The sequence below is a fragment of the Phodopus roborovskii genome, unplaced genomic scaffold (assembly GCF_943737965.1).
Source record: "Phodopus roborovskii unplaced genomic scaffold, PHOROB, whole genome shotgun sequence".
NCBI classification, from domain to species: Eukaryota; Metazoa; Chordata; class Mammalia; order Rodentia; family Cricetidae; genus Phodopus; species Phodopus roborovskii.
In genome coordinates, this window is record NW_026126416.1 from 21,801,015 (window position 1) to 21,822,251 (window position 21,237).

The 21,237-nt window shown below is 44.7% G+C and overlaps 1 protein-coding gene across 4 annotated transcripts in view; it reads left to right on the forward strand.

Annotated features, from left to right (window-relative positions):
- The first annotated feature begins 19,277 nt into the window (after window positions 1–19,277).
- Slc23a2 (solute carrier family 23 member 2) overlaps window positions 19,278–21,237 on the forward strand; it is a 92,776-nt gene continuing 90,816 nt past the window's right edge. For 2 of the 4 annotated variants that reach the window (XM_051183335.1, XM_051183334.1), the window contains exon 1: window positions 19,278–19,474. The gene's annotated coding sequence lies outside the window, so the exon portion shown is untranslated. Of the gene's footprint in view, window positions 19,475–19,576; window positions 19,705–21,237 lie in introns of those variants that run through there. The other 2 variants (XM_051183333.1, XM_051183331.1) reach the window with 2 other exon arrangements.

Sequence of the window (21,237 nt, forward strand, 5' to 3'; positions counted from 1 at the left end):
GATCCAGCAATTCCATTCTTAGGCATATACTGAAAAGACACCCATTCATACAAGGACATTTGTTCTTCTATGTTCATAGCAGCATTATTTGTAATAGCCAGAACTTGGAAGCAACCTAAATGGCCCTCAACTGAAGAATTGATGGGGAAAATGTGGTATATTTACACAATGGAGTACTACTCAGCTGGAAATGGAATCTTGAAATTTGCAAGCAAATGTGAGGTAACCCAGCCACAAAAAGACAAACATGGTATATACTCACTCATATATGGATTTTAGACATAGAGCTAAGGATTTCCAGCCTACAATCCACACTGCCAGAAAAGATAGGAAACAAGGAGGACCCTAAAAGAGACATGCATTGTCCCCTGGAGAAGAGGAAAGGCACAAGATCTTCTGAGCCAATTGGGATCATGGGGGGAGGGGAGAGGGAGTTAGAGAAAGAGAAGGGGAGAGGGGAGAGGAAAGGAGGGCATGAGGGAGCAGGAAAATTGAGTCAGGGGAAGAATAGAGGATAGCAAGAAAAGAGATACCATAATAGAGGGAGCCATTATAGGTTTAAAGGGAATTCGGCTCTAAGAAAATGTCCAGAAATCTACAAGGATGACCCCAACTAACAATCTAAGCAATAGTGGAGAGGATACCTTAAATGCCCTTCTCTGATAATGAGATTGATGACTACTTTATATGTTATCTCAGAGCCTTCATCCAGTAACTGATGGAAGCAGAAGCAGACACCCACAGCTAAACACTGAGCCAAACTCCTGGATTCCAGTTGCAGAGAGTGAGGAGTGATGAGCATTGGGGGAGGGGGGAGTCAAGACCAGGCTACAGAAACCCACAGAAACACCTGACCTGAACAAAGGGGAGCTCATGGACCCCAGGCAGATAGTTGGGAAACCAGCATAGGACTGACCCAGACCTCCTGAATGTGGTGTTAGTTAGGAGGCCTGGCCAGTCTATGGGGCCTCTGGTCAGTATTTATCCCTAGTGTACAAATGGACTTTGAAAACCCGTTCCACACAGAAGGATACTCTCTCAGCCTAGACACATGGGGGAGGGTCTAGGCCCTCCTTTAAATGACATGACAGACTTTGAAGATCCCCCCATGGAAGGCCTCACCCTCCCTAGAGAGCAGAAATGGGATGGGATGGGGGTTGGTAGGGTGAATAGAGGAAATGGGAGGGAGAGGGAACTGGGATTGACATGTAAAACAAGCTTGTTTCAAATTAAAAAAAAAAAAAAAAAAGCTGGACCCCAGCTGTGACCCCAGTCCTGGGGAGGAGAGAAAGGAGGAGCTGTGAGGCTCACTGGTTAAATAACCTAATCAGAAACTCCCGGGGCCTACACACACACACACACACACACACACACACACACACACACACACACTCTCTCTCTCTCTCTCTCTCTCTCTCTCTCACACACACACATAACTCTCCCACACACATATACTTTCACAATACTCACACTCTCACACACTCAGACATACACACACTCACATACATACACATACACACACACTCACATACACACTCACACACTCTCACACATACACACACTCTCACACAATCTCTCTCTCTGTCTCTCTCTCACACATACACACACACTCACACACATACACACACTCACACACAATCTCTCTCTCTGTCTCTCTCTCTCACACATACACACATACACACACTCACACACAATCTCTCTCTCTGTCTCTCTCTCTCACACATACACACACACTCACACACAATCTCTCTCTCTGTCTCACACACACACACACACACACACACACACACACACACACACACAGAGCTTAGAGCCAGGAGATGTTAGGGTGACGTGATGCTAGGCCTGGGGGAGGGGAGGAGAGACTGAATGTGTCCTTGCATTAAGCATGAAGAGGGTCAGGTGTGGAGGTATATGGCTTTAATCTTAACATTTGGGAAGCAGAAGCCAGTGGATCACTGTGAGTTCAAGACTAGCCTGGTCTCCTGGTCTACATAGCAAATTCCAGGCCAGTCAAGTCTGCATAGTAAGAAACTGTCTTTAAAAGAAAAAAAAAAAAAAAAGTCACAGATTTTTTGGGAAATCCAGGGGTTTGCAGCCGTGTAAGCTTGAAAAGGTGACTCCCAGACTGTTAGACTGTGGGAAAGAGGCTGGATTCTTAACTGGGTCGTTTTGAATTCCTGTGGGTTGACCTCGGGGATGTGGCCATCAGTGAGGAGGGGAATGTCAATGTTTATTTTCAAGGATTCCTTCCCAACTTGGGTTAGCATTTGTATTATATCTGATTTGTGCACTGCGCACAAGGAAGGGAGCCATAATACTCTGTGGGAAGCCAAAAATGGAACCCTGCTGAACACAGTGCCACATGCTTGCTGGTCCCGGAACATAGGATGCCTTGGAAGGAAGAGTGGAAATTCTAGGCCATCCTGAGCTACATCCATCTCAAAGTGAAGCAAAAGAAAGCAAAGGCAAGAAATAGGGGAAAATAGCTACCATGGCTACTCACCAATAATTGTGTTGTTTTAGACAACAGGACACCGTGCTGTGGATAGTGGACTGGGGAACGGGAGACTGATCCTCGATCCCAGGCTGAGCTCCCCTGACCGTGCTCCTTTGGCCACCAACATCACTATCACCTGGACGCTTGGAGGAAGGCAGCATCCTAAACAGAATCAGAGTCTGTATTCTAACTTTATATGACTTAGAAACACTTCAAAATCTGTATCTGAGGACCCAAACCAAAGCTTTCAAGTCCAGTGACAGGATGGGCCAAAGAAGTACCAAAATGGTTATGGAGCCTGGGGGATGGCAGAAGGATGTCCCCCATAGGCATAGGACATAGGGCTCTTCGTCTCTCAGAGGCAATGCCAGGACTTTGGAGTTGTTTCAAAAGAAGCAGGAAATCCAGATTCCAATGTGGAATCTTCAGACTTTTAAATCCTGGCAGCCAATGTTAAAACTTATATTTCATCTTGAGAAATTATAGACAGAGAAACACAATATCCTAACCTGGAGTGGCATGGGAACAGGGGAGAGAGGGGTAGAAAAAGGAAGCATGTGTGGCATGAATTCTAGTATGTCTTAATAATAAACACCCAGAGTCAGAAAGCTGAGATCAGAGAAGCAAAGCAGCCTCTAATTCTTACCTCTACTGAGGCCAAATAAAGCTTGTACTGTGATCTTCAGGCAAGCTTTATTTGTTACATTATAAACAAAATATCACCACAAGCACATGCTCTGTGCACTTACCTGTGCACAGAATACATGTTTGTGTTTTATTTGTTTTTTTGTTTGTTTTTCCCCAGGAAAAAAAAAGCTGTGAGAATGATTGTTGCTAGGGAGGGCACCTGAGAGGGAGTGACTAAAGTCTTTTTAAAATATAAAACGATTTTATCACTTTATGTGTATGGGTGTTTTGTCTACATATGTCTGTGTACCACATGTATGCCTGGTGAACAAGGCCACATAGTTTCTTTTTGCCTCAGGGGCATTGCCCTAAATGAAATAAGCCAGTCACAAGAAGGCAAACCCTGTACAGTTCCACTCACACAAAGCACATATAGTTAAATCACAAAAAGAGAATGTTCCAAGGGCTGGGCTGGATAACCGTTTAGCGGGTAGTTTCCATTTTGCAAAATGAAGGTTTTAGCCATCTGCTACATAACAGTGTGAACACGGGTCATTCTAATGTACACTTGAAAATTAGGTCACCAAAGAAAGGGAGAGAGGAAAAAGGGGATGAAGAGAGGAGGATGGGAGGTGGGGCTCAGAGTCAGAATGGCTTTCCAAATCACACTGTGGACCAGCCCATTCAAGTGTAGTAGTAGCCTCTGTCACATCAGGATGTGTGAGGGGGAAACGTGCCTTGGCAGCTAGACCTGGAATCGGGTCCTATGCTTGCCTGTGCTAAGCAGCTGGCTTTCCTTCTGGGCCTCACCCTACCCTCTGCTTCCCCTTTCAACCACGTAAGCACTGTGGTTCAGTTTTCTGCAGTAGAAGAGGATGTGCTGGAAAGCCAATCTAGCATGGACCAGAAGTTTTCCCACCATGCTCTCCACACACCTTTTCAGATATTCCCAGTGAAAGAGTAATTCCTAAATTGCCTGAGCCATGTCCTCTGAGGCTGTTGCGCTCCACCGCACCCTCCCACTATGATGAATTAGAACCTTTGAAACTGCGAAGAGAAATGAATCTTTCTTAAGGGGTATGATAGTGTTTGCCTTCAACCCCAGCTTGGGAAGCTATGAGATGAGGACCCTGGGGAACCCATGAATTTGAGACTAGCCAAAGCAGTAAGTCAAGACTGTCTATCATCAAGAGGCTTGGAGAAGGGGTGAAGAGGTCCTCACAGTCTGCTGTCTTTGGCAGAGAGGTCTTCAAGGCTTCCCTGTGTCTAAGCATTATCTATTTTGTTGTGTTTTGTAGCCTTGGCTGGCCTGGTACTGGATGTGAAGATTCAGCTGGCCTTGAACTCACAGAGATACTCCTGCTTCTGCCTCCCGAGTGGTGGGATTAAGAACATGTGCCTCTGGGCTGGGCATGAAAGGGTTTCTCTCTGTCTTGGAACTAGCTCTTGTAGACCAGGCTGGTCCAGAGCTCACAAAGACCCACTTGCCTCTGCCTCCTGAGTGCTAGGGTTAAAGGTGTGCGCCACCACTGCCCAACAACACTATATCTTAAAAAAAAAAAAAAAAAAAAAAAAAAATGAAAGAGGTGGCTCAGTCAGTAAAGCACTTGGCATGAGGTCCAGGTTCAGAAAGGGACCCTATCTGCAATATATACAGTGAAGAGACACTAAGGAACACAGCTGGTCTACCTCTAATCTCTACATGCTTGACAACCATCCATCTCTCACACACACATACACACACACACACACACACACACACACACACACTCTCTCTTTCTCACTTCTCTATATACTCCCATCACATACCAGCACAAGTATGTGTGTGTGTGTGTGTGTGTGTGTGTATCTCCACACCTTAAAAAATTTTTTTTAAATTTATTTTATTTTTATTTTACATATCTATCCCAGTTCCCTCTCCCTTCCTCCTTCCCTCCCTCTTTTTCTCTCTCCCACCCTCTTATGCCCCCCGACCACCCTCCCCCCCACTCCACATGTAGGGTGATGCCTTCCAGGAGGGGTCATCTAAATCTGTCAAGTCATTTGGAGTAGGGACTAGGACTTCTCTCCTGTCTTTAGGCTAAGGAGGGAGTATCCCTCCATGGGGAATGTGCCCCCAAAGTCCTTTTGTGCACATACACTCACACTCTTACACACCCAAACACTCTCTCTCTTATACACTCACACACAATTTCTCGAACGTATTTCTGTATCTACTCCCATTTACATACCAGCACAATTGTATATACACTCACACCCTCACCCACACATACATTCTCTTTCACACACACACGTATAACACACTTTTACCCCCCTACAAGCACTTGCTCTTTAGAGGCCATTTAGAAGCTGGTAGTGTAGCTCACTGGGAGAGCACTCACTCAGATCTTTTGGGTCAGCCTCCTGAGGGGCTGAGCTTACAGGTGGTACCACCACAACTTTTTTTCTCTTTTTCTTTGAGACAGGTTCTCACTGTGTAGACCAGTCTGGAACTCAAGAGACCTGCCTGCCTCTGCCTCTAGAGTGCTGGGATTAAGGTAGGCACCACTGTGCCCTATTTAGCCTCTTTTTGACTTAGCTTTTGTAAATACTGTTATGCCATTTTGAATTTTATTTATCGCCAAATAAAATGGCTGCATACGGCTATAAATATACCAACATTTACTTAACCAGACTTTTTGGGGGAGGTGGGTGATGATTGAAACAGGGTCTTACTATATAGCTTTGGTTGCCCTGGAACTTTTTTTTTTTTTTTTTTTTCTTGAGACAGAGTTTCTGTGTATAGTCCTGGCTGTCCTGGAACTTGCTCTGTAGGCCAGACTGGTCTCAAGCTCAAGAGATCTTCCTGCCTCTGCCTCCTCAGTGCTGGGATTAAAAGTGTGTACCATCAGGCCCTACTCACAAGCCCTACACAAGCAAATCCTAGTCTTATGAGCTAATAAGTTATTGTAAACTGTCAAGAATAATTAAGAAAAAAAAATCTGACTATATTTGGCTCGACCACGAGGATGGAGAAGTCGTGCCAGTCAGCTCTGCAATAGTCACCACCTGGGCCTCTCTGAAAGCACTCACCAGTCAGCTGCCACTCTTGGGGACTCTGGAAAGTGGGCTCAACAACTTCCCAGAGTTGGGGTGGTAAACAGCTCCCACCAGTACCCACAGCATGAGGTTAGATTCTTAGGGAACAGAGGAAGGTGGAACCAGTCACCACAGCTGAGCAGTAGAGTAGCTGCCACCCAACAGTTTAAGCGTGACTGCCACCCAACAGTCACGCAGTTAGAGAATGCTACAGACTTGGGGGGGGGGGAGCCACATAATGTTGGGAAATACATAGGGCATCCAGATCCTGTATGTTGCTTTGTTGGCTTTGAAGTTTTTAAATGATGAGTGACACTGGACTGTAGAAGGGACTGCTAAATTAAACCAGCCTATAAACTTTAGGGATGTCTTAGTTTCAGAATAAAAGTTGGGAACTGTGTTGCTTTGGGGAAAAGGTTGTGCTTTTTTTTCCAGGGGAAATGAAAGACTATGGATTCCTTCAAAATTAATAAAGATCAATTGACCAGGGGAGACCTCCTGAGGATTTTGGCTGCAAACGTGAGGGAGGAAGCCAGGAAAGACTGCAGGACAGATGACATATATGCTTATCCCTCTGCACGGGAGCAACTCTGAGACTAGATGAGACGTGATAAATCTTGTTGGCTACAGAGTCTTCATGAGTTTGGTTTATAGTCTAAATGGACTTATAAAGTTAACAGATGCCTTTTATCTGCTCAAACATAAAACAAATCTTTAGCTGACCTGTACACACCACACATTCCATACTTGTGTTAATACAGATATGTATGTTACTTTTAAAATTTTGTGTTTTGGCAGAACAAAAGGACCAGACATGAAAGAAGACAAGTAGCACAGATGATCCTGCCTCTCAGAATGCCTCAGTTACAGTTTCTACATCCAGAACTTCAAAGCTGCTAGCTGAGATGGTCCAACCTCACAGACTTCAGATAAGCTCTATACCTTCCCATCACACAGAGACTAAATGAACAATAATGCAGCTAGATCTCATAGGACTTGACTATTGTTCCAATTTTCTAAGAGTCTCCTAGAGATGCTGCCACCTCCAGACAACAGTAAGCAATCTAGAGAACATGATGCCCACATTCCCAAGATGTGGGGTAGATGGTTTCTGGTCAATCTGTGGATGTTGGTCATTGCTTATGGGGGCATTGGTTGCAAGTTGTTATTGGTCATGATCCGGTAGGAAACAAGGGAGGTTAGATTTGGGATCTTTTACCAAGAAAAAAAAAAGAGGTGGATATAAATAGATTATTGAAAGGGTAGATTATTGAATGTACATTTAAAATAAAAATGATATAAAAGAATTGAAAGGGTAGATTATTGAATGTACATTTAAAATAAAAATTATATAAAAGGGTAGTTTATTAAATCTGCTTTTAAACTAAAAAAAACAACTACTAGCCTCAAATATTTCACATTGGTATGGATTTTTGTATACTGATATAAATTTAAGGTTATGCTTGTTATACTGTATATATGTTTCTACTTTTGTTTAAGATATTGTACTTATGCAGCTCATTTTAAAATGTAATGTATAAGCCAGGCATTGGTGGTAGCATGCTTTTAATCCCAGCCTCGGGAGGCAGAGGTAGAAGGATCTTTGTGAGTTCAAGTCCAGCCTGGTCTACAGAGCTGGTTCCGGGACAGGCTCCAAAACAATATAGAGAAACCCTATCTCAAAAAACAAACAAACAAACAACAACATGTAATGTATAATTAAGAAATACAGATTTGTAGTTATTCATCTATAGTAATCAAACTTGTAATTATGTTAACTATGTTTTTAAGGTTAAGCCTAGGTTTGTTTAGCTCAGATATACTTAATAGATAATGGTTCTCAAACTTGGCAGAGATCTGATGAATATTGCATTTAAAATGTTTAATGGAGAAAACTTACTATGACAGACAGAAACTCCCAGCTCCTAGTTGTGAACCCAAAGTCTTCAAAGAAGATGATGGGGTACCACATCTGGATTGTGGTATTGCTAACCACTGGGCAAGACTGTCCAAATGCAGCACCTGTCACCAGGACCATGCACAAACTGTGGACAAGCTGGACACTGGAGAATTGATTGTCCTACTTTGCCTAGACAAAATAAGATCAGTATCCCCCATCTTCCTCCTCACAGGAAAGCCTCTCACCTTCTGGGCCTGGCAGCAGAAGACTGCTGTTGTCCTGGTTAGCCAGCCAGTGGTGGTGCACATTTTTAATCCCAGCACTCAGGAGGCTGAGGCAGATAGATCTCTGTGAGTTCAAGGTCAGCCTGCTCTACAGAACTAGTTCCAGATCATCTAGAGCAGTTACACAAAGAAACCCTGTGTCAAAAACAAAACAAAATAAACAAACAACAACAACAAAAAATCATACCAAACCAAACCAAAATAAAACCAAAAGACCTTAAGAATTAATAAAAGCATTGAAACATTGGTTCTTAATGATCTATACAATTAAAAAAAATCTGTATTTAAATTTTTCTGCTGTGGATTCATTTGTTCTATGGCTAAATAATTGCTAGGCTGAGCTTTCACTTATACTTAATGCTTTAATAAATAAGATAGACCCTGACGTGGTGGTGCATTGTCTTTGATCCCAGTACTAGGGAGGCAGAGGCAGGCGGCTTCTATGAGTTTGAGGCCAACCCAGTCTAGGCAACAAGTTCTAGGATATCCTAGGCTGAGGACTTGTCTCAAAATAGGTAAAAAATGAATCGAGAGCTCAGGGTGTGCCTTGGTGAAGGACTCTGAGTATTGTATAACTTGATCTGGGTGGTATTTCAGGGATTATGTACACATCTAAAACCCACTTTACATATGTTATACCTAGGAGGTTTTTTTTTTTTAATGTTTTATTTATGTGTATGTGTGTATTCTGACTGTATTGTATGCCAAATGAGTTCAGGTTCTCACAGAGGCCAGAAGAGGGTATCAAATCCCTTGGACTTGTAGGTGGTTGTGAAGTGCCCTAAGTGGATGCTGGAATCTGAACTTGGGTCTTCTGGAAGATCCATCTCTTCAGCTCCTATACCTACATTTTCAAAGGAGACAGAATTATTTAAACTACTTTAAATCATATTCTGGTGGCAGGTAATAAATCTATTTTTTGCAGTTTGTTACTCTTTACTACCTCTGGGCTAAGTATTAACTTCCATTGTGTGTGTTTGTGACAGTGTCCCTGTCAGTCATGGTAACAGTGATCTGTGGTATTCCTTGTCTAGCAGTCCCTGCTAGGGTTGATCTTGGGTCTTTTCCTGTTTTCCTTCTACATTCTTTCCCTATATGATCCTATTGAATCCTTGGGTGAAATCAGACTTCACTGATGACCCCAGCCCATCCTCCTCCATCTACACAAATCACATTTCCCTGATGAGTCCCCAAATCACACCTCACTGATGAGTCCACAAGTCACACCTCACTGACGAGTCCCCAAATCACACCTCACTGATGAGTCCACAAGTCACACCTCACTGATGACTCCAATGTGCATGACTCCAGTTCATTCTCCTCCTACGTCTACACAAATGAGTCTGGATGTAAACATCCAGCTGCTTCCCTGATGGTTCCTTTGGGAATAGTGAAGATAGAAGCCAGATTGCCCCCCACCCCCACTTTCCTATCGCCTTTGTCTGTCCATGCTCCAAGCCCAGAAGCACGCTTGCTTCCTTACTTCTCTTCAGTATTCTAGGAGCTTTAGTATTTTACATCTGTCCTCTCTCTCCACCATTATTGTTCTTGGTCCAGGCCCATCTTCTACAGCAGTGATCTTAACATGTAATAAAACCATCTCTCTCTCTCTCCCTTCCTTCCTTTCTTTTATTTTATTTTTAATTTTATGTACTTCTTTATTTGTTTTTTTCAAGACAGGGTTTCTCTGTGTAACAGTCCTGGCAGTTCTGGAACTCACTTTGTAGACCAGGCTGGCCTCGAACTCACAGAGAGATCTGTCTGCCTCTGTCTCCCAAGTGCTGGAATTAAAGGCGTGTGCCACCACCACCTGAATTTTTTTTTTTTTTTATTTTTAGACTTGTTTTATTTATGTGTATGAGTTTTGGCCTACATGTTTTGCATTCAGAAGTCAGAGTTCCTGGGAATCATCCAACCCTGGTCCTCTGGTAGAGCAGGCAGTGCCTTTAACCTAATTGCTGAGCCATCTCTTCAGCCTCCCTGTTTATTTCTCATAGTCTATTTCTTATAATCAGGATCCAGCCAAACATGACACCTAGTGCTTTCTCTTTTCTCATACTTAGCAGAATGCCGGCTTAGTGGGGCAGGTGGTTATCAAGTGCTATGAAGCTGGTATATGCCAGGCAGCATATAACCAAGTAAAAATGGGATCTAGCCCAATGGTAGATGGCTTAAGGTGTAGAGGGTCTTATCTCAGTACATCAAAAATAAATATGTCTTTATGTCCCACATACAAATTTCTACTGCCCAAGGCACACATTCTAATAGCTTCACTTCCTTGGGTCTGACCCTCCATCCTAGGCCTCATTCTTAGCAGATCTAGATCTGCTATGTGGAATTTTTCCTATGTTTAGCTGTCATGTTTAGTCTCGTTTTATAGCATTCATGCTGAAGAATGCACATAACTCTGTAGCATATGAAATCTCTTAGTGCCTAAATCGACACCGAGCAAGCTCCTCAGTCCTCAGACTAAGCTTCTGCTTAGTCATGGTCAACTACAGCGTGACACCTGGGATTCTGACAGCTTAGTTCTGCTACTTTCCCACCTTAGTCTACTGTACTGATTGAAATGTGTGTTAAAGAGGTTCTAGGTTGAAATAATTCCTTTATGAAATAAAGCCAAGCTTCTCAACCCACACCCAGTCATCGGCCTTTGGTTTTGCTTGCTTTGTTTTTCCAAGACAGTGTTTCTCTATGTAGCCCTGGATGTCCTGGAACTCACTCTATAGACCAGGCTGGCCAGACTCTGACTCCATGCTGGGATTAAAGTTGTACACCACCAGTACTGCCTGACCTTTGATTTTTTAAATTATTCATTATATATATTCAATATACATTATACCGTATTACATAGGGATATCACTGTATGTTATACAGTTTCCTCCAATATCTCCTACCCTCTTCTTTATCCTGTTTTACCCTCCCACTAGTCCCCCTTGACACTTTTATGAAGTTTTTCTTTACCCCAGCATCAGAGACATTCCATGTTTTGCCTCTAGTTTGTTTCCTTCCAGGCTTCTGTGTGGTTAATTTTACTTATCACCTTGACCGGGACCAGCGATGGCCAGATAGTATTGAGCCCCACTTCTGGGTGCTTGCTGGATCTGTGAAGCTGTTTGCAGGAGAGATTAGCATTTGAATTAGTAGACTCAGCAAAGAAACCTGACCTCCGTCAAGTGGGCGGGCATCACCATACCGTGGAACATACAGGTAGAATGAAAAATCAGAGGAAAAGCAGAGCCAAACTCTGTTCTGCCTTTTGGAGCTGGGATAGTCTCAGACATCAGACTTCTCAGGTCCTCAGTCTCAGACTGAGTGACACCACCAGCTCCTCTGATTCAACAGCTTTCATGCCAGTACATCACGGGACATTCTGGTGTCATAACTGAGTGAGTGAATTCACATGACAAATTCGCTTTTAAATGTCTGTATCTGTCTCTTTCCTTCCTTCTTTTCTTTCTTTCTCTCTCTTTCTCCCCCCTCTTTCTTTTCTTTTTGTTTCTTTTTTCTTTTCTTTCTTTCTTTCTTTCTTTCTTTTTTTTTTTTTTTGAGACAGGGTTTCTCTGTGTAGCTCTGGCTGTCCTGGAACTTGCTTTGTAGACCAGGATACTCTTGAACTCACAGAGATCCGCCTGCCCCTCTGCTTCCCAAGTGCTGGTATTAAAGGCATGTGCCACCACCGCCCAGCCTCTTTTTTTCTTTTTTAAATTTATCCTTCTCTCATCTAACACCCTCCTACCCCTCCATCTTCTCCCATTCCTGCCTCCTCTCCCTCACAATCTGTGTGTGTCTTAATGATTCTGTTTCTTTGGAGAACTTGTCCATCTAAGTTTCCAGTTTTCCAGGAGCCATGGACGTTGACCCTCCCCACCCACCCTTTTCCCTTCATAGTTCACCTTCAGTGCTTTGTTCAATTAACAGCTTAAGTCCTTGTACACAGGAATGCTCACTGCGTGGAGGGCTGTGTCTGAAGATTTGGCATACAGAAGTGCATAAATCAAGATAACTGCCCTGGAGACTGACGGGTACTGTGAGAGAGACATAGGAAGCCAGGCATCGGTTGGTATGATTTCATTCTAAATGCTGAGAAGTGTAGAGAGAGTTCACTTACGTCAACCTGTGGACTTGGAAAGTTTCCAAGAGAGGCTAAGGTGAGATGTAATGAAAGAGAATGTTCCAGAGAAGTGGGGCCCTCAAGATGGTTCAGGGCAAAAGTATCCTCTGACCTGTACAAGTAAGCCGGGGTATGTATGCCTGCCTCCCCACACAAGAATTCTTTTTTTTTATAACAATAATTCATTTTTTAAAAAGATTTATTTATTGTGTATACAGTGTTCTGTCTGCATGTGTGCCTGCAGACCAGAAGAGGGCGCCAGACCTCATTACAGATGGTTGTGAACCACCATGTGGTTGCTGGGGATTGAATTCAGAACCTCTGGAAGAACAGCCAATGCTCTTAACAGCAAAGGCAGCTCTCCAGCCCCTAAACGATAATTCTTAAAAATTAAAAGAAGGGGGTTCAAATGGGACCAGACAAGCAAAAGAGCATTTTTTTTTTTTCTTTTTGTGAGAGGCAAAGTCTATGTAGCCCTGCCCTGTTTATACCAGGCTGACCTTGAACCCATAGAGACCCACCTGCCTCTGCTTCCTGAATGCTGGGATTAAAGGCGTGCACCACCACTTTCTGTTTGGCTAAAAAGGGGTTTTGAAGAGGGGACCCAGATGCACTTCCTTTGCTCCCAACACTGGTGTTAGACAAGGGCCAGAGGAATAAGAGACTGGGGAAGGAATCTTTAGAAACACCGTGACAAAGCAGCAAAGGCAAAGCAGCAGGAAACACAGCTGCAGAGCCAAACGAGGACGAGCTTCCTGACAGGACGCGGCATCCGCCGTGCCAAATGCCTCCAGAAAGTTCCAGTAAAGATCCCCAGATTGTGTAATTTGGAGGACGTGGCTAATTTGCTTGCTTAGAGGAGAACCAGGACAAAAGCCAGATTGCCAGTGGGTAATGAGAGGACGGAAGTGTGCACAAGGTGGCATTTTGTAGAAGTTGGGCCGTGTGAGGAGCTGATAGCAAGACTGGGAGAGCACAAGTTCTATAACCAAGGGCGGTCAGCGCTGACATGCAGAGGGTGCCAGAAGGATGGTGGTCCTTGAGAGTTTTCCATGGTCGGTTGGCTAAAGGGAACTCTAGGGGAAAGTGTGTTTGTGGGTAAGTGTGAGTATGTACAGGGGTGAGGAAGCATATCTCTTATGATCTATCACCAGAAAGCAAGAAACGATGTTCCTTGCCAGGAGTAGGGGAAATGCTTAGTTGGGAACTGGGAGTCATTTGCAGATAATAGGATCTCTTGTGAAGAACAAATGCAAGGACTGCACAATCAGGGAACCCATGGACCATGTCTCTTGTGCCTGACTCTGAGCTGCTTCGGGCATCGCCAGGAAGGAGGCAAGGTCTAAAAAAGACTAAAGGGCACTGGACTATGCTTTGAGCTCTCTGACACATGAGTCCTGTGCCCATGAGTGTGAGCTAGTGTGTGGTAAGATTCTCAGAACTAATGTTCTGAGTTATACTTTGATAGACAGTGCCAAGTCATAGCCTAATAAGTGAGTTCATTTCCCTTTTCTTCCACCAGTAATGATGCAATTAATCTCTGTCCATCTGATAGGTGGAAAAATTCTATTAATGACTAAATTTTTGTTCCTTCTTGGGGGAGAGAACCACCAGTCCTCAAAGATCAGGGATCAATCACTGTCTGACTAGGTTAGCTCTTCTCTGCCGGCTTGTAAGCTGGACCCTTATCTGGATAGATAATCTCTCACCCATACTATCAGATAGATCATCTCTCTTATCTATAGTCTTCCCTTCTTCCCATGTGCTTAGCTGGCTTTCTCATTCATACTCTTAGTTACTTTGGGTACCCTGAGAACACTGCCTTTTGGCTTCTGGCACACACAACTGTGTCCTCCTGGTGGATGTTACTTATTTCATGGTTCAGCAATACAGTGTAATATTTTGGGGCCTTAAAACAGAATGAAATAAAAAGGCTGTGTTTGCACACGCTTGTCATCCCAGCACTTAGGAGACTGAGGCAGGAAGATTGTTATAGGTTCAAGGCCAGCCTGGACTCCAGGATAAGACCTTGTCTCTAAAAGACAAGACTAAACAAAACCAAAAACCCAAACTCAAAACTCTCAACCTTTACATAAAGTTCTGATCTATGCTAAAGCAGAGGTGAGTCTTGAAAATATTGTACTAGGTGAAAAATGTCAGAAAAAGACTAGAATTGTTTGATTCCACTTATGAGATGCCAAGAGTGAACAAGTTCATGCAGAAAGAAGAATTGATTTACAGGACCAGGAGAGTGAGGGAGAGAGGCACTTGGCATTTCAAGTGTATAGAATTTCACTTTGCTGGTGAAAATTCTGGAGCTGGATAGGGTGATGGCTACAAATCATGGGTGCACTTGAAATAGTAAGTATTGTTACCAATAGTTAAAGGGCATGGCATGGTTGTGCATACTTTAATTATATTAAGCACTTGGTATCAGAAGCAGGTGAATCTCACAGTTCAAGGCCAATCTATACAGCAAGTTCCAGGCCAGTGATACCCTATCTCAAACAACATCACTTACCCCTACAAAAACCATATATCCAAAACAAATCATATGTGATGAGTCTACCTATTCTCTATCTACCATAGACAAATCTAAAAAGAGAGTGTAGACCATGTAGTTATCTGGGGCTGAAGGAAGAGGAAGAGAATAAGATTATAAACCTGAAAATGTCCTAAAATGAAGCAATAGTAATAGTTGTATCACTGAATTGTATTTTTAGATGGAGAATATTATGGTGTGTGAATTATACATCCACTTAAAAAAAGAAAACATGGGGATAGGCAGAGAGAGGGCTCCATGACATATAGAATGCCTACATCACAGTTCCAGTGGCTACTTTCAACCCAGTGACACAGGATGTCATGTACTAGGCGGCCTCCAACTCTTCATCCTGCCTCAGGCTTTCAAATATTGAGATTACAAGCTTGTTTTCAGCATTTCAGTTTTGTTTGTTTGCTAATTGAAATATTGCTGCAATGAATAATGCTGAATGTGGAAACAAACAAAAAATGAGAGAGAGAGAGAGAGAGAGAGAGAGAGAGAGAGAGAGAGAGAGAGGGAAATGCCTTATGTATAGTGATCCTCTTCATTTGGAAGGCAGAAGCTGATCGGTCTTTGTGAATTGGAGTGTCCTGGTCTACATAGCTAGTTTCAAACCAGTCAGAGTTATGTAGTAACACCTTGTCTGAGAAAACAGGAAAAAATAATAAAGAAGTCATCTCAGGCAGCTCTCACGGAGATGTGCTGCCCCAGGCTGTAGAGTGGATCTCTGCTGACCGAAAGCCAAGGTGAGTGTGTGAGCTCTTAGTCTCTATGAAGCACTTGCCCAGCTTTAGGTGAAGGGATTTGAGACTATTTTCCCACCACTCACTATGATCTCTTCAAGATTAAAAATATTTTGCTTGAGTTACCCTGAAGAGACAATTCAAAATTGGAGTTATGGCCTAGATGGAGGTTTAGAAAGTAGAGGTTCAAATGCTTGCTTTTGTATGAGCCAAGAATGTTTTGTTTAAATAAGTGAACCCCTATAAAACTAAGTAAAAATCGTATGAAAATATTTTACCCTGAGGTTCAGGCTGTATTTTAGTGGTAAGTACTTACCCAGCACGTACACGGACCTGGGTGCTGCACCTTGCCTCCCCAAAGGAAAAGAATATACTTAATATACTTAGTTATTTTTATTGTATTTTGAGTTTCAGTAAAAAACAAAACAAAAGCAAAAAGTATGGGAATTTGTTCTTACCTCTTGATGCATGAAATACAAAATATTTTACTTTTTTACCTTTTCCAGGAAATGTTTGTTTTACATATAAACTCCAGAGAAATCTTAGAAATATTATTGAAAAGTGTGTATGAAGGTGGTCTAGCCATAAGCTACAGTTATTTCTCAAAAATATTATAGCCCATGAATGAAGGAAATTTCACTCAGATTAGCCAGGTCCTAAAACACTCCTGATGGATTCTGTAGAGTTGAGTTTAGGGAAGTTAATGAGGGTGGATACAGTATCTTGTTTGCAATTGCTATAATAAGAAAGGAAAACAAAAGAGAACAGAGATGGAAGGAAAATGCTCATGTCATTTCTGAATTAATGATGAGGATAAAAACGCTTATATGTGACAATGACATCGAACACCTGCATGTTGCTGCACTGAGTAAATATTTTGCACGCATGACCGAATTCAGTCCTCATTAGAGCCACGAAAGGCTGAAGTCAGGGTGGCCCTTGATATCAACTCCAGTCAGCCCCCAGTAAAATGTAGTACTTCTTCTGGGGGGGTGGGGGGTGGGAGGTGGGATGTATGTGATTGTAAAGTCTTGAATGTTATGCCTGAGACTAGATTCTGTTTCTTTTTGCTTGGTCATTATTTAGACTAAGGGGCCCCCGAAGAATTCTCAGAAGGGATGTCAAATGGTCAGCTGTGTTTTGAGATGATAACAAAGATGGTTTTGGGAGGCAACTCTTTTTTCCCCCTCCTCGGTTTTTCAAGACAAGGTTTCTCTATGTAGCCCTGGCTCTCCTGGAGCTCTATAGACCAGACTGGTCTTGAACTCAGAGGTCAGCCAGCTTTTGCCTCCTAAGTGCTGAGATTATTTATAGGCATAGGCATCGGCCACCACCACCTGGCAGGAGGCAACTTGTAAGTCACAAGGTTGGAGAGTAGGTCTTTACGAGAAACACTTCCCTTGCTCAAGGTGACTCAGGTGTCTGAATGGACATGGAATCAAAGACAACTTCAGACTTTTTTTTGGTGGAAAAAAGAGAACCCAGATAGAAAATACCCAGATAGAAGAATGATGTGTCTAGTAATGATGTATTGCCATCATCCTTCTGAATACAGGGAACTGACTGGTCCCAGGACCCTTCTTCCCAGGGTTAAAAATCTCTGACACTTAAGTTTTCATATACAATGTTACACTCTTTTCATGTAACCTACAGAAACCTCTGTAGAGTATTGGTAATTCGGAATATAATGCAGATGCCATGTAAATAACTGTATTGTGTTGGGGATGGTGAAGGGAGAAGTCTACACTTTATTATTCTGATGCTATCAACTCGGGAGTCACTCCGTTGTTTGATTCTGTAGATGCAGACCCTGTGGGTCCAAACAGTATATTTATGTCTCTGGAGAACAGAGTTGTCTGGTGGTGACACATCAGAAATGTGTGTCTAGGAGTTCAGAAATAACTGGCCTGGAATGAGAGGTAAGGGAAGAAGGGGAAAGAGCGGGGAGTGGGGGTGGGGGAGGGGGAAGACTGAGGAGAAAAGGAGGGCATCAAGGGAATCAACATCTCTGCATACCCCAAGCCTGAGCAATCCTTCCATCACTAACTTGGGTGGAGGCGAAGTGCAGGACAGTTAGAAAGGCTCAGTGAGTGGCTTTATCACATGAAAGCGTTTCCTGGAGGGGCTAGTCAATGGAATGTTACTGAGCTGGGGAAGAAAAGGACTGTAAACAGGCAAAAGGATTTGGCACTGAGAAGGTCACAGATGACGTCTGAGAAAGCGGGAGACTGATGGCGCTTATAGTGCTTACTGAGTGTTGAGGTGGGGGAGGAAGAGAGGCTGAAGTCTGGTAGCCGGGAGACACTGGAAGTAGGTGGTGATTTAAGATAGAGGAAAAACTGTAAATGGAGAGGAAGACAATGAGAAAACAAACAAACAAACAAACAAACAAACAAATATTAATGAAATAGAAACCAGAAAAGGGATAAACTGAAATGATCAGGAAATACTGACTTTAGCCCTTCTATTTCAGAAGGTTCCACACTGTTTGCTGAGCAGAACACACAATACTTTTTTTTTTTTTTTAAAGATAGCTGGAAACTCTGGTGTAGAAGGAGTTGTGCGATGGTACCTGAATGTTTCTCTGGTGCTGGTCACAGAATCGTCTCCTATTTTCTCCATCTCCAGTGACCATGAAGGACTCATTGGTCTTCCAGGGTATATTGGCTTTTACAATTCAACTTTTGCATTTTAGTTTTTTGAGTCAGGGGTCTCACTAAGTAGCCCAGGCTGACTTCAAACATATTCTTCCTACCTTCACCTGCAAAATGCTTGGATTAGAGTTGTGACTCACCAAGCCTCACTGGTTTTATTTTAGTGGGAGAAGATATAGAGAATTATATATGGATTCTCAAAGATTCTGTTCGTGTACACTACCCTACTTTATAAAATGTCAGTCCTTGCTGATCATGGTGTGCCCCTATAGATGAGTGTGCTGCCAGTCCTCAAGACTGCCAAAAATAAACAATTCAGTAATAAAGACTGCTTTTTGACAGGTGAGGTTAGATGCAGTCCACCATTCTTTACCGCTTTTAGGAGTTGCTTGGGGATGTAAGGAATTTCTTGGTTAGTAAAACAAGATGGAAGAAGGAGGAAAGAGCTAATTATTAGGGTATTGTTTGGTGTAGGTTAGTATCTTCCACCTCCAGCCTGCAGCATCACCTGGAAACTTACTGGAGATGCAAATTCTGAAGCCACACTTGAAATCCCCAGTTTCATCACCTCTGGGGGTGGTACCCAGTTGGTGGGTGAGTCCTAATGGCCCTCTGGGCAAGACTGCCAGGCCTAAGCATTATGGGTTTATTGACACACGAACTCTCGACTCTACCTACACCCATCTAGCAGGCATCCCCTGGGGACACTTGAGAAACACAGAATCTAGGGCTGCCCCTCAAACCCTCTCGGATCAGAACACACGCCCCAGAGAAATCAAGCCTGGTGTCTTCTCCTGCGTCAGCATGAGCAAGGAGGATCTCTTCCCTCAGTGAGTTCCGAAGCCTGACGGTCCAATTGGATAAACCGTGAAATTGCTTTAAAGCACGTTACCCACTGGGCCGGGTGCACTGAGACCCGCTCCCTGTCACCCGGCAGCTACCGCAGGGCTCGGAGTCCAGCAGGGTTGAAAAGAGGCTCTGGAGGAGAGGCCAGGCGAGCGTCGAGCCTCCCAGGCCAGCCCCGAGCAGGTGTGTGGGGAAGGGTCTGCGGCTATGCGCCCCGGGGCGCGCGGGCGGAGCCGGGGGTCGGGCGGGGAGGGGCCGGCGCGCGGGGCGGGCGGCTGCGCCGCTCCCGCCCCCGGCCCGCCCCTCCGCGGCGCCATTTTGCAGGCGGCTGCCGCGGGGATCCGAAGCGGCGGCAGGCACTGCGGCGCGAGCAGTGCAATCGCCCGGACGCGAGCCCAGCGAGCTGCAGGCAGGTGAGAGCCGGGCCGCCGCGCCCCGCGCCCCACGCCCCACGCCCGGCCAGCGGCCGCACCTGCCCGCGGCCCCAGCTGCCCGCCGCGCCCACGAGGCCGGCCCGCGCGGCCCCCGCGCGCTGTCACCCACCCGCGGCGCGGCCTGCGCCCCCACGCCGGCTCGCGCGGCCCGGTGGCCCCGGCTGTCGCGTCAGGCCGTGCGTCCCGGGCGCTGGCTGCTGCCCCGCCGGGTGCCCACGGGACGACCGCCGTGGACACGGGGTGCTGAGTGGCTTGCCGTGCGCCCCTCCCCAGGTGGTGCGCCCCGCATCCCAGCGCCCGGGGATTCAGGGGTCAGTCCGAGGGGCGGGGGATGGTGGTGCGGTTTCCAGTCTGGCTTCCTTCCCTCTTTGCGGAGGCGACACCGAGTAATTTTAGATGCCGCTGCTCCGACCTTGCAGCCTTTCCCCGCTGGCCTGTCCCCCCAGGGGTCCCGGGTTTCCCTGTTGCCGCCACTCTTGACTGAGAAATTGACATTGAAGTGAGATAACTTGAAGGTGAAGAATTGTCTCCACCGTTTGGCCGGAGATGTCCTATTAGATGGGTAGCCTATAGGAACTCGGCCCTTTTTCAGGTTGAGGGGCTTTAATCGGGTGTGGTGGGAAACTCCTGATTGTGAGCGCAAAGGGCAAGTGAGGGCAAGTGCAGGGGGAAGAAAGTTACTTTGGGGGCTTCCTGGGGATGGAGTATTTGCAGTAGCTGTTAGTCTGATTTTTGCAGTGCAGGGAAACGGGACGGGGAGGATGCTCTATCTCTTTCGACGTTTGGGTCCTCTGAAAGAAGACGGCCAGGGATGTGTGAGGATCTGGGATCTGAGTCCTGAGACAGCCTGGTTTGAGCTGTCATTGACTGGCCATGTGACTTCCCTCAGGCAGTTTCCTCCTTACTCTAGTAGGCTAAAACCAAGGTGGCTGGAACCTTTCTGTGTTTTGTATCGGAGTGCTGTTGGACTCAGGCCTCACCTGTTCCGGACGTCTATCTGCATCTGCCTTTCATCTTAGTACATGACTTTGCTGGCCTGCTCCTTTAAGGTTTTTGACTCTGGTGAAGTTTATGGGAGGCCTTTTCCTCTTAGAAGTTCAGGATTCTGTACTGGGTTATAGTTGACCTTATCAGTGTCATTTTGGAATGTAGAGCTACTCTTTATGTTTAACTCATCCAAAAATTAATAGCTGTGGGCACTTGAGGCTGTGCACCTTGTTAGCGGGCTCATGACACATTTGGTAGTTCAAAGGAGAGACAGTATTCCTAGGCTGGAGGAACTTCTTTCTAGACAATGTCCTTTGCTTAACTGTGAAGCGGTTCTGTCTTTTTATACCCCACCCACCCTGCCCAGTTTTCTTATTGGGTGAAGTAATTTTTGTAAGAAAGTAGGTGTTTCTCTGGGTGGTGGAACATGTCTTTGATCCCAGCATTCTGGAGGTAGAGGCAGGTGTTTCTTAGTTCAAGACCGGCCTGGTCTACAAGCAAGTTCAGGACAGCCAGCACTACTCA